Source organism: Hyperoodon ampullatus (assembly GCF_949752795.1).
Source record: "Hyperoodon ampullatus genome assembly, chromosome: 2".
Classification (NCBI taxonomy): Eukaryota; Metazoa; Chordata; class Mammalia; order Artiodactyla; family Ziphiidae; genus Hyperoodon; species Hyperoodon ampullatus.
The window spans coordinates 4,055,979-4,069,762 of NC_136915.1; the positions used below are offsets into that span (position 1 = coordinate 4,055,979).

The 13,784-nt window shown below is 45.3% G+C and overlaps 1 protein-coding gene across 1 annotated transcript in view; it reads right to left on the bottom strand.

Annotated features, from left to right (window-relative positions):
- NPHP4 (nephrocystin 4) overlaps positions 1–13,784 on the bottom strand; it is a 131,850-nt gene that overhangs the window by 24,497 nt on the left and 93,569 nt on the right. The gene's annotated exons all lie outside the window — the stretch shown is intronic.

A 13,784-nucleotide genomic window follows, 5' to 3' on the forward strand; every position in this document is an offset into this window, starting at 1 on the left:
ACGCCACCCCAGCCCCCAACGGCCAGGTCTGAGAAGTAAGCGGCCTGCGGCACCTGATCAGCCTCCCGACACCCACCCTGAGGCTGGCTCATCCAGGCACAGTGAGGACTGGAATGAGCTGGAATGAGGACCGGGGATTGAGGAAGGTCAAGGTCGCAGCACCGACGGCAGCGCCCACCTGCTGGGTCCCGCTGGGCTGCAAGGAAGGGGCAGCAGGAGCGCCAGCCCCCGACGCGGGTCAGACCGCCGGCTCCAGGTGCAGGCGGACGTGACCGTGTGGGGCGGCCCCCGAATGACACCCACAGACACCCTTCCCTGGGCGTCCTGCACACTCACCCCCAACACCTCCAGTCCCACGGAGCCTCCACCCGGACTTGCCCTCGCGCCTGAACGCAGTATGTCCCAGCTGGACCCCGCGTCTTCCTCCCCAGCCAGCTCCCCCTTGCGTCACCCCAGAGTGCCGCCCGGCACCGCGTCCTCCCGACGCCCCGGCTGGGCTCCATCACCACCACATCCCGTCAGCTGCCGGGTCCCCTCAATACGACCATTAATTCACAAGCGGCAAATATACCAGGCCCTGTGTGGGGTCCCTGCCCTGATGGAGCTCACGGTCTCCGGGGGACACTTTGAGCCCAGAGCTGACAGTGTGCTGAGCGCCGCACGCGGGGGCCATCCTGGTCTGGGCACAGTCCAAGGCCCCTCATGCTGGACCCTCCCAATTCCTCCCCACTGTAGGCTCGGACCCCTTTGCTCCTGTCTGGCTAAGACAACCGACTCCTCAGTGGCCTTCCCTGAGGTCCAGGCCCCCCACAGTCCATCCCATGGCACTGCCGAAGCATCCACAAAAGGAATCCTGCGTCGTCTCCATCCCACTCAAAAACCTGCAGTGGCGCTGACTACTGACTCCTGGGCGTAGTGGTACCACCCTACAGGGTCTGCCCAGGCTCCCCGGCTTACCTCCCTCACCCCTTCACAGACGCCGCCCAGCCCAGCTGGGGTCCCTGCTGCACCTCAGTCCTGCCCCACCGCCACGGCCAGATGCTCTGCCTCCAGCTAGACGGTCCTCTCCCACCCCTCTTCTCAATCTCCACCCCTCCTTCATGACAAACACCTCCTGCTCTGTGAAGGCAGCCACGACTCCTCTGATGACAAACACTTTATAACACTGCAGTCTACAATGCATGATGAATGCGTAACAGCTTGGAGTATCTATGCACCAAATAACAAAGCAGAAATCCAGAGATGTAAGAAGAAACAGATGAAAACAAAATGACAGTGGAGACCAAACAACTGCTTTCCTTTCAAGGCAGGTCAAGTGGACCATAAATAAGTAAGGATACAGAAGACCAGCCCAGCTAATCCATAAGGCAGAGTGTATGCATACACATACAACATGGTACCCCAATAACAGAGAATATATCTTTTCAAGTATATTTGGAACATTAATAAAAATTTACTGTCTACTTCACCACAAAGAAAACCTAAATACGCTCCTTAAAGTAGAAATATTACAAATAATATTCTCTGATCACAATCCAACAAACTAGAAATTGGAAAACATTTTTCAAAACAATTCACTTATTCTTAAATAATTCTGTGTCAAATGGAAAACACGATCAAAACAGATTTTTTAGAGTAATAATAATGAAAATACTGCTTATCAGAATCACCAAAACATAAAGCAATAATCAAAGAAAAATTCATAGCTTTCAATACTTTATATCCCCAAGAACAAAAGAATTAAAATAAATGAATTAAGCAACTCTAACAAATTAGGAAAACAACAATAGAGAACACCAAAAAGAAAGCAGAAGGGGGGTAATAATAAAGGGAAATGCAAAATCTAATTGATTAAAAAACAAGAAAATAGCAAAACCTATTTAAGGTACATTTATGTGCCTTCAGAAGACAGGGAAGCAGAAATGAGCAGATGGGAAGACATCCCCGTTCCTGGGCAGGTCCCCTCCTGTCCTTCAAGGGCAGTTCCCCTCTTGTTCATCTCTGAACTTCTCCAGAACTCCAGATAGAGCCTAACAAGTTCACATAGAAAATTAAACCAGCAAGAATGTCTGGAGAACGGTGCAAAAAAGAATAGCATAACACCTCTGATCAAGGAGCGCAACCTACGCGTGTAGACAGACAGTCTCATGAAGAGTCTGGTGAACTAGAGCCCACAGGCCAACCCAGCTGTGAGCTAAGAATGGCTTTTACATTTTCTAAGGGTTGTGAAAAACAAAAGTCAAAAAAAGAAGAAAATGATTACACAGAGATCATATGTGAACCCAGAAAGTCTAAAATATTTATGATCTGGCCCTTAACAGAAATCCGTTTGCCAACCTCTAGTCTAATGGAACAAGCAAGAAAATCCAGAATTACACCCAAGTAATAAAAAAAAGTTTGCTATACGATAAGGGTGGCTCTCAAGTCACTGGGGAAAAAGACGAACGTTTTAATAAATAGTACTGGGTCAACTGGATAGACATTTGGGAAAAGATAAAACTGATCCATATCTGCCATCAAACAGCAGGATAAACTACATAGAGATCAGAAATCTAAATGTAAAAAATGAAACCTGTAAATCCTCGAAGAAACCATGCATGAATCTCTTGCTGAGCTAAGGGAGGAGAAAGCCTTTGCATCTATGACTCAAGAATCTAGAAGCAATAAAAGACTGACACATTAGACTACACGAAAGTAACACCTTTACGTAGCAAAACCCATCATAAGCAAAGCAAAAAGACACATGACAAAGTAGGAAGCATATTTGCAATGTATATCACAGGCAACAGCTAATCTTCCTAATACAGTTCCCAAAACAGAGGACAAAATAGATGAAAAATCTGATAGAGAAATGGAAAAAGATATGAATAGAAGTTTGCAGACAAAGACAAAAGATGCTCAACTTCACTCATTACAAGAGAAATGCACATTAAAACTTCACTAAGATCTATCTCACATCAATCAGAATGTAACAACCTATTTTGCGGAGGAGGCCAAAAGATCTCAGGCTAACAGAGAGGAGGTGGTGCTGTCTATCAACACCACTGAAGCCTTTTATCCTACAATCCCACTGCCAGCAATCTGCCCTAAAACATACCTCCATACACAGAAAACATGAGAAACACAAGGTTACTCATTGCTGCATTATCTGAAATAGCAGAACCCTGGAAAGACCTAAACCTCCATCAGTAGGATGATGGTTAAATAAACCACAGAACACGCACCCAATGTAGGATGATGTAGCTGTAAAAACAATGCAGACGGTTTCCACATGGAGTGGAACTCAGGATGGAAAGTTAACTGAAAATGGCATAGTGAAAAAGTGTATTTGGTATGCCACCTACTGAATAAGAAAAAACAAAAGATAAAAACGTAAATAGTTGCTTAAGCCAGAAACTAAAAACCTGGTCACCCCCAGGCCGGTGAGCAGGTGGGGACTGTCTAGTGGGGGGAGGTTCGAAGGGAGCCTTGAGTGCTCATTCAACTACGGTTTTATGTTTGGGGCCATGTAAATATTCCAGTCAAAAAGGAAAGAAAGCAAATAGGAAATTGAAAACAAACTGAAACCAACAAATTCGATTGAACATCAAATAGGCACCATAACTCCATAGAGAAAAGAATGAACACGAGGGCTTTGGGCCACACTCACTCTACATCACTCACTCTACATCCTCGGTGGGACACAGCCCAAGACCAGAAGAACACAAAGAAATCTGAACTTTTGTCAGCCATGTATCGTTAGTATTCAAACCAGCGGTATAATTTTGAAAATACATTGTGTAAATTATAAGGGAAAGTAAATAAGTAAATATATTATCAGGAAACACGATTTTCGGTTTAAGAGGAAAGAGATACAAATATTTTAGGGAAAAACCTCTAAATTTAAATTAGAAATATCAAGGTGAACTCATGTTTTAATATACATGCCCCAGCTCTGCCCAGGGAAAGGCCTAGAAGCAGCTGAGACCCCGATCAAAAGTGCCCGGATCGTGATCTTTAGAAAGCACTCCCAGTGGGGGGCCAGGCTCCCGGGAGAAACGGGTGACCGGATGTGAGGCAGAAAAAGCACAAGGCGAGCCTGGACACCTTTGCTCCAGGAAGGGAGGACCTGCCCAAAGTCCAACCAGAGCGTGTCAACAGACTCAGGCCAACCCGAAGGGCTACAGCTGGCCAAAGACGAAACAAAGAGCTAGGATACACAAAACCTGAACTGTCACTATTAGAGTAACTATTATAGTAAGTTCTTACTCTGAAAATTAGAAATTAAAGGGAAAGTATTTAACATTTGTTCTGCCTTTTTTTGGAGAACATATATGTAGTTCACTCCTGGTTGATGAGAGAAAGTCTCTTTTTATAGAAGAATGCCAGCTCATAAAGGGAGACCAAATGATAGCATTAGAAGAATTACCATTTTGAAAGCTCCATTTAAATAGCTGATCCAGGCAAAGCACAGCCAAGGATGTTAGGACAGTAGGTGAAGGGCTGTAGGGGTCGGATAGTCACACGAAGCCCAAGAACAGCCCCAAGAAGTCTTCCAAGTGCAAAGCGGGAAGCGCCTACCTCTTCCCACTGGCGACACCTGGGGCGGGTGCCCCTACCAAGTGCTCACACTGGCACCCGCACGGTGACACGGCCTGACCTCGGCGCCTCCGATGGGATGCATAGGCAGCATGCGGCCTCAACAATGAACAGTTCACACCAAGTCCAGGATGAGACTGAGCCCTCAGCCCTTCCCCCAGTGGACGAGAACTACTGAAGGTGAACGAGGTAGACAACCAGGTGAGGAAACAATCAGACACACGGAACGTGGGACATTCTACAACTCGCTCAGTCTCTTCAAACAGGCACCAACACTGGACAAAGAATGCAGGGGACAAGGCTCAATGAAAAGAGACTGAACCCATGATTACAGATAATACATGGGCCTGGACTGGATGTCAGAGCAAAAAACAGCGATAATGGACATATGAGGGGAAATGGGAAAACTTGACTATGAAATTCTTATAATCGTAAGTATGATAACAGAATTGTCTGTATAGAAAAGGACGTCATTATTTTTTTATAAATTTATTTATTTATTTATATTTTATTTTTGGCCGCGTTGGGTTCTTATTGCTGCGCACAGGCTTTTCTCTAGTTGCGGTGAGCGGGGGCTACTCTTTGTTGCAGTACGCAGGCTTCTCATTGCGGTGGCTTCTCTTGTTGCAGAGCACGGGCTCTAGGTGCACAGGCTTCAGTAGTTGTGGCACGCAGGCTCAGGAGCTGTGGCTCGGGGGCTCTAGAGCGCAGGCTCAGTAGTTGTGGCGCACGGGCTTAGTGGCTCTGCGGCATGTGGGATCTTCCCGGGCCAGGGCTCGGACCCATGTCCCCTGCATTGGCAGGCGGATTCTCAACCACTGCGCCACCAGGGAAGTCCCAGATGTCCTTATTTTTAAGTAATGTGTGCTGCTATATTTAGAGGTAAAGTGTCACCACGCCTGCATTTTACATTCAAATGATTCTGAGGTGGGGGGAAAGATGAACAAAGAGATGAAGCAGGTATTCCCAAATGCACCAACACAACTTCTGTAGCTGGGGACACGGAATTAGGGCACCTGGAGAAGGCATAGGAAAGACAAGATCCAGTAAGGAAGAGGCGATCAAGGCTGTACTAGAGGGTCCAGACCTAGATGCTGGTCTGGTGGGAGATGCCCCCTTGGCTGGGATAACTCAGGGGCGGGAAGATGGATAAGAGTTCTTTAGGACAATGGATGCTCTTGGCTGACCCAGACTCCAGCTCTCACACCAGGGAAGACCCCGCTAGACAAAAACACCAAGAGACGCATGTTAGAAAAACAACATGTTAGAAAAAAACAGGCAAGAAAGCAAGGGAAATAACAAGGAAAGGCGGCCCCGTGCATGTGGTGTAGAAGGACGGGGACCAACACAAGCAGATGAAACGGCCACAAACTTGGGGGAAGCTTCCTGAAAGGAGCGGGGGACAGTAGTCAGTGAGGGGAGTCCAGAGGCACATCCCACTCTTGAAGAAAAAGGGGAAACAAAAGAAATTCTACTCACAATGTAGAACAGTGACTAGTGTGGCAGAGGCAGCCACCAGGCCCACGGGCCGCAGGTTCCAGAAGCTGCGGTTTCTCCCGCTGGACCAGATGTGGCAGCCGTTTGGCATGAGCCTGCTGAGGGCTGCCCACAAGGGCGTGTGGGAGCCACATCATGGACTCTGGGCACCAGGACGCAGGCCTGGAGGGGAAGCGGTGACCCTCCACGAGAACTGGTGGTCAGGGCTGCCAAGACTGTAAACGTCCAGACTTTGCCAGAAGACAACAACGTCTCAACTGCCACTTTCCATAAGTGGGTCCACCCGCCAGAAAAGAGCAATCGTGTGGCAGAGCTGAGACCAGGGCTTTTTCTCTCCGCCCTCATGCCCCCCTGAGTCTCTGCTATCATCTTTGGCAAAACCAAACTTTGGATTTGGGGAACAACATTTTGCTTAAAATAAGCATTCCAGGCTGAGAAATGACTCACTTCGTAAGCTTGGTGGGTGTGGAGCCAATGCTTTTAAAATCTTCTATGTCCTATTAACTCTCTGCATTCTTTATGAAGGTCACAAACCTCAGTCCCTACCTCACAGGATACACAATATCAATTCCAGATGAATTCTAGATCTGAATATAAAAAGGGAAAAAAGGCTTCTAGAAGGTAACATAGGAGGATATCTTCAAGACTTTGTGGAGACAAACTCATTTTGGGTATAGCTTAGGAAATCTGCCCATTAAGGAAAAGACAGATAAATTGGACGTAATTTTCATGGGAAACTACTGTTAACCAAAAGATACCATTAACAGAGACAAAGGCAAGGCACAGAGTGGGAGGAGATATTTATAACATCTGAAGAAGGACTGGGATCAGGATATATGCGTAACACCTACAAACTGAAAAACAGACAACACAATAAAAAATGGGCAAAGCACTTCAGAAGAGGATCTGCCGAAGGCCACAGAGTGTGGAAGGTCATCGGTCAGCCAGGAGATGCCGGCACATGCCCACCAGGAGGTCACGTGAAAGAAACAAACAAAGCCACACACATTACACAACCAGCAAGGACACAGGCAGTTCAGACTTTCCGTCTACTCCAGTGGGTGTGTAAGCTGGCACAGCACTGGAGAAGGAATGCACCAAAGCTAGACCTGTGCTGCCCGGGGACCCAGCAACTTCAGTCCCAGGCACAGACCAACGCAGATGCACACACACACACACATGCCCCAAAAGAATGATCGTATATTATTTAAAAGGCAAGAGAGAGCCGGTACTGGTGAGGGTGTGGAGAAAAGGGAATCCTTGTCCACTGTTGCTGGGAATGTAAAGTGGTGCAGCCACTATGAAAGCCTCCTCCAAACCTTTTTGGGAGGTTCCTCAAAACACTTAAAAATAGGGTTACCACATGGTCCAGCAATCCCACTCCTGGGTATTTAACCAAAGAAAACAAAAATGCTAACTCGAAAAGAAATCTGCACCCCGCCCCTGCCATGTTCATTGCAGCATTATTTATAATAGCCAAGATGTGGAAGCTACCTAAGGGTCCACCTATAGATGAACAGATAAAGAAAATGCAGTATGTATATATACAAAATATTACTCAGCCATTAAAAAGACGGTAATCTTGACATCTGTGACGACACGGATGGGTCAGAGAAAGACAAATACCATAGGATTTCACTTATACGTGAAATCTTTAAAAAAAGAATCAGGCTCGTTAAATACAGAAAGCAGACTGGTAGTTGCAAGAGATGGGGCAGGGGTGGGCATAATGGGTGAAGGGTGCCAAAAGGTACAAACATCCAGTCATAAAATAAGTAAGTCACGGGGGATGTGATGCACAGCACGGTGACGACAGTTCAGAACACCGTGTTGCGTATTTGAAAGGTGCTAAGAGAGTAGATCGTAAAAGTTCTCGTCACAAGAAAAACAGAATGTTATAATTATGTTCAATGATGGATGCTACCTAGACTTGTTGGGCTGATCATTTCACAATGTTTTAAATATGTTCAGAGCAGCATTATTCAAAAGAGCCAAAACCTGGAAATGATTCAAAGGCCTGTGAACAGCAGAATGGGTAAACATGGTGGAATATTCAGACAACGGGCTTCTATACAGCCAAGATCACGGACAAACTACTGCTACATACAGCAACATGGAGGAATCTCCCAGACATGAGGTTGAGCGAAAGAAGTTAGATTCAAAATGGTATGGATAATATGATCCGTTTAAGTTCAAAAAACAGGTAAAACTGATGCAGAGTGATAGAATTCAGAAGAGCAGTTACCCTTGGGGGAGGTCAAAAACTGGGGTGGGGGGTTGCTGTGTAATGTTCTACAGCCCCATCCGAATTGGGTGGTAGTTCCACAGATGTGTTCACTTTGTAAAAATTACACCTTTTACAAAAATTAACTCAAAATGTTAATTTTTGTAATGTAAAATGCAAAACTATCAAACTCCTAGAAGATAACATAGGAAAACAGCTAGGTGACCTTTCAGATTTGGTGATGACTTTTTAGCTACGACACCAAAAGCACAATTCATGAAAGAAATAATTGATAAGCTGGATGTCATTAAAATTTAAAAGCTCTGCTCTGAGAAAGACACCATTAAGAGAATGAAAACGATAAGCCACAAGCTGGGAGAAAATAGTTGCAAAACACATATATGATAAAGGATTTGTATCCAAAATATACAAAGAGCTCTTAAAACACAACAAATATGAAAACAAACAATCCAATTTAAAAATGGGCTAAAGATCCGAACAGACATCTCACCAAAGAAGATATACAGATAATAAGTAAGTAGATGGAAAGACACACTACCTCATCTGTCATTAGGGAATTGTAAATTAAAACAATGAGCTACCACTACACACCTACTTGGATGGCCCAACTCCAGGACACTGACAGCATCAAATGTTGGCAAGAATGTGGAGCAGCAGGAACTCTCATTCACTGCTGACGGGAATGCAAGATGGTGCAGCCACTTTGGAAGACAGATGGGCAGTTTCTCTCAAAACTTAACCTACTTTCACTATACGATCCAGCAATTGGGCTCCTAGGTATTTACCCAAATTAGTTGAAAATGTATGTCCACACAAAATCCTGAACAACAAACTGGAAGCAACCAAGATGCCCTTTGGCAGCTGAATGGATAAATAAACTGAGGTACGCCCAGAGTATCATTCGGTGCCAAAAATAAATGTGCTATCAAGCCTCGCAAAGCCATGGAGGAACCTTAAATGCATATTACTCAGCGAAAGAAGCCATCTGAAAAGCATACCCTATGTAATTTCAACTATATGACATCTTGGCAAAGGCAAAACTACGGAGACAGTAAAAAGATCAGTAGCTGGCAGGGTGGAGCACAGGGGATTTTTAGGGCAGTGAAATTACTCTGGGTGATACTGTAACAGTGGATATAGGATATTACACATTTGTCAAGATCCATATAACGTACAACGTGGGGACAGTAAACCTTAATGTAAACTCTGAGCTTCAGTTAATAACACTGTACCAATATCGGCTCATCGTGAAGGTAAGAAGTTGCTAACGGAGGAGACGGGGGGCGGGAGTGTACGGGGCTCTGGGCTATCGGCTCAGTTTCTCTGTAAATCTAGAACTGCTCTAACAAATAAGGTCTAACCATCCTTAAAAATTCACGGGGCTTCCCTGGGGGCACAGTGGTTGAGAATCCACCTGCCAGTGCAGGGGACACGGGTTCAAGCCCCAGTCTGGGAAGATCCCCCATGCCATGGAGCAGCTAAGCCCATGCGCCACAACTACTGAGCCCATGAGCCAGAACTACTGAGCTTGTGCGCCACAACTACTGAGCCCCTGCTCTAGAGCCTGTGAGTCACAACTACTCAGCCCGCAAGCCACAACTACTGAGCCCACAAGTCACAACTACTGAGCCACAAGCCACAACTACTGAGCCCACGAGCCACAACTACTGAGCCTGCACTCTAGAGCCCGTGAGCCACAACTACTGAGCCCACAAGCCACAACTACTGAGCCCGTGCTCTAGAGCCCATGCGCCACATCTACTGAGCCCACGAGCCACAACTACTGAGCCCACGTGCCACAACTACTGAAGCCCACGCACCTAGAGCCCGTGCTCCACAACAGGAGAAGCCACTGTAATGAGAAGTCTGCGCATCACCACAAAGAGTAGCCCCCGCTCACCGCAACTAAAAAGAAAGCCCACGCGCAGCAGCGAAGACCCAGCACAGCCAAAAATAAATAAATAAATAAATACATTTATTAAAAAAAAAAAATTCATGGAATGGTGCACTTTGTTGTATGCATGTTATATTTCAACAACAAAAGAAAACATCTTAAGTGAGGCCCATGAAAGACTCGGTGCTGAGCCAGCTCAACCTTCTGAGGTCTTGAGGAACCCGGTCCATCCGGAGAGAACCCCCAAGTCTGGGCTGCCAAAGGAAGCCCAGATCTGCTCAGTCAGAGGCGTCTTTGGCCAAGACTCAGCTGTGTAAGAAACTGCAAAGCCTCTGTGGACTTTGAATTTTAATTCACCATGACAAGAAAATTTGATTCTGGAGTTTAATTTCTTTGGACTTCCACTTGCAGGGAAATTTAATTTTTGGACTAATTTCTCTCTGGGCAATTCATAATGGAAAGGGGTTTACAGTCAAATCAGGAGCATCTCTAAGTGTTTGGCCTTTTTAATTGAATTAACACTATCATTTAACCTCATGCAGAACCTCCGATGAGCTCCACTCGATCAAGTGACTGGATTGCATTTAGCACGGGAAACAGAATAGGGAATGAATGGTCAGCAATGGGTGCGGAGGGGCCCTGAAATCCATGCATTATTCTGATCCATTTCAGAGCCTTTAGGCTAAACTATCCACTGCTGGTCCTGGGGGAACTGGCAAAGGAAAGGTGGTGGGTTTGGGAGCAGTGGTCCCAGGAAGGCTGGGAAACCTCCCCAGTGGTGACTGGTCCCCTCCCCCAAGGAGGGCCACAGCCCCGCTGGCCATAAACTCAACGGTTACGTGAGCTGAGAGAACAAAACGCAGGAAAGTTGCAGGAACACATCATCCCCAGCCCCACCTCCAAGCAGAGGGACGGCCCATGCCGCCCTCTGCCCAGCACACCCTCCTCCCAGGGCAAGGGCAGCTCATCGGCTGGTGGGTTTGGGGGAAACAGCAGAGCCCAAGCTTCTCACCCCTTCCCCGTCTCTTCTTTTCAGATTTGTCCACAGGAAGAGAGGAGGCCGGGCTCCACAGGGGGGCGGGGGGCGGCAGCTCTGCCCCAGGTTCAAGGTGGACGGTGGCTGCCCAGCCCGACCTCTGCCTGCCGCTCACCTCATGGGGGCCCAGCAAGCACCACGGGCTCTCAGGCTAACCCCATTCCCACAACGGCTCTGACTCCCCGCACCGATTCTGACCTTGGACAAGGGAACGGAGCAACACCTGCTGCACCCGTGACTTCTCGCGCCCAACAATTTGGCTGACCCTTTCCACTATTTCTTTGTTTTCTAAGCATTTATGCTCATTTTCTAATTTCTTCCCTTCTACTTTTATTGGGTTTGCTCTGGGTTTTTTTCACCAAACTTCTTGAGCTGAACAATTAGATCAGCATGTTAAAAGACACTTTCTTCTTTACCAACAATATAAGCATTTAAAGCTGCAAATTTCCCTGTAATTACCATTTTACTTATTAGCTTTTTTTTTAAGTTAATTTTTATTGGAGTATAGTTGCTTTACAATGTTGAGTTAGTTTCTACTGTACAGCAAAGTGAATCAGCTATACGTATACATATACCCCCTCTTTTTCGGATTTCCTTCCCATTTAGGTCACCACAGAGCATTGAGCAGAGTTTCCTGTGCTATACAGTAGGTTCTCATTAGTTATCTATTTTATACATAGTATCAATAATGTATACATGTCAATCCCGATCTCCCAATTCAACCCACAACCCCCTTCCTCCTTGGTATCCATACGTTTGTTCTCTATGTCTGTGTCTCTATTTCTGCTCTGCAAATAAGATCACCTATACCATTTTTCTAGAGTCCACACATATGTGTTGATATACGATATTTGTTTTTCTCTTTCTGACTTACTTCACCCTGTATGACAGCCTCTAGGTCCATCCACGTCTCTACAAATGACCCAATTTCGTTCCTTTTTATGGCTGAGGCCATTTTACTTATTAGTTTTGATATGCAATATTATTTTGTCATTCAGTTTTAAGCAGCCATTTCTACATTGATTTCTTCATTTACCTAGGGAAAAATTAGAAATACGTTTTAAAATTCAAAAAAAGCCAGCAGTTTGGAGCCTTCCAGGGGGAGGGCAGTGAATGATTTCTGACCTTGAGGCATTATGGTCAAAGAATGCTATAAAATTAGATTAGAGTCTCTTGGTATATGGCAATATCTGCTTGGTGGCCTAAGATATATACACACGTATATGAATAATCAGTTTTTATAAGTTTCAAAGGATACTTGAAAATAACACATATTCTCTAAATTGGTTGTACAGGTTCTATAAGATCATCTCTTTAAATTGTATTTTATAATATTCTCATTAACTTTTTTCTGCTTGATCAATGAATTTACTGACAAAAGTGTGTCAAAACCTCCTATGATTGTAGGTTTGTCAGTTTCTCCTTATAAAGTCCATCAATTTGTCCTTTATCTTTGGCAGCTGTGGTTGTTAGAAGTTCACGGATTCAGAATCATTTTTTCCTAGTGAATTATTCCCTTAATTATTATTTAATAGGCTTCTTGATCCCCAGCAATGCCTTTGCCTTTTGTCACTTTTGTCTGATGTTAATGTTGTTAAACTAATTTCATTTAATATTTTAACATGTCTTTTTCCACCTGTTCTACTCAAGAGGCAGCAGTGGTTCAGACCCCAGGTACGTCCCTTACGAGCCATGTGACTGGCCAAAGACAGGACAACTGGACATCAAAAACAACAACATATTTGGTATGTTCAGTCCACTGCAGTTTAAATCCATCAGTTGATAATGGTATCAGAAAAAAAAGCCACTGGCCCCACCCTTGAAGGATGCTGGGAACTGTCTCACTATTTTAAAAATTAGCAAACAAAAGAGAAGAACATCAAGCATTATTCTGCCTTCTCTATATGAATCGCACCTCAAGGCAACCAAAGAGTTGATGAGGAGAAGCTTCGTTTTAAGGAAGCATTCTGGCTGACAAACGAAGAAGTATTCTAGGAGTAAAACATCCCCACTGCGTAGCCTTGAATGAAGTGATCAATCCATAAGCAACAGTCCTGATGGTCACTGATGGAGCATAAGAAGCAACCCAGGCCTCGTGCTGCTGCAGAGATGGGGACACACCACCAGCAATACAGACCCCTTGCCCCAAACCAAAAGCATGCATCTGCTCACGCCTCTAGATCTAACTCCAATTTACAGGCAAAAGAGAGGATAGAGGAACACCGTAGATGTCACCACTGGGCCGCAAAACCAAAGTGCAGACACTGGGAGGCTCTAGGGGACCAGCAACGTGGCGACTTCAACAAATAAATTAAAGCGAAAAAACAGAGACAGGGTGGTGATGACGGCTATAGGTAGAAAAGAGACTGGAGAGTCACACCATCCCAACGTACAGACCTTACTGAGATCCTGATTTGAACAAACTATTAAAAATTTTTATGAAGTTACTGGGGAAATGTTAACATTGGCTAGATATTAAGTTATAATATGAAGTCAGCATTAATTTTAGATGGGGTAATATTATTGAGTTTATG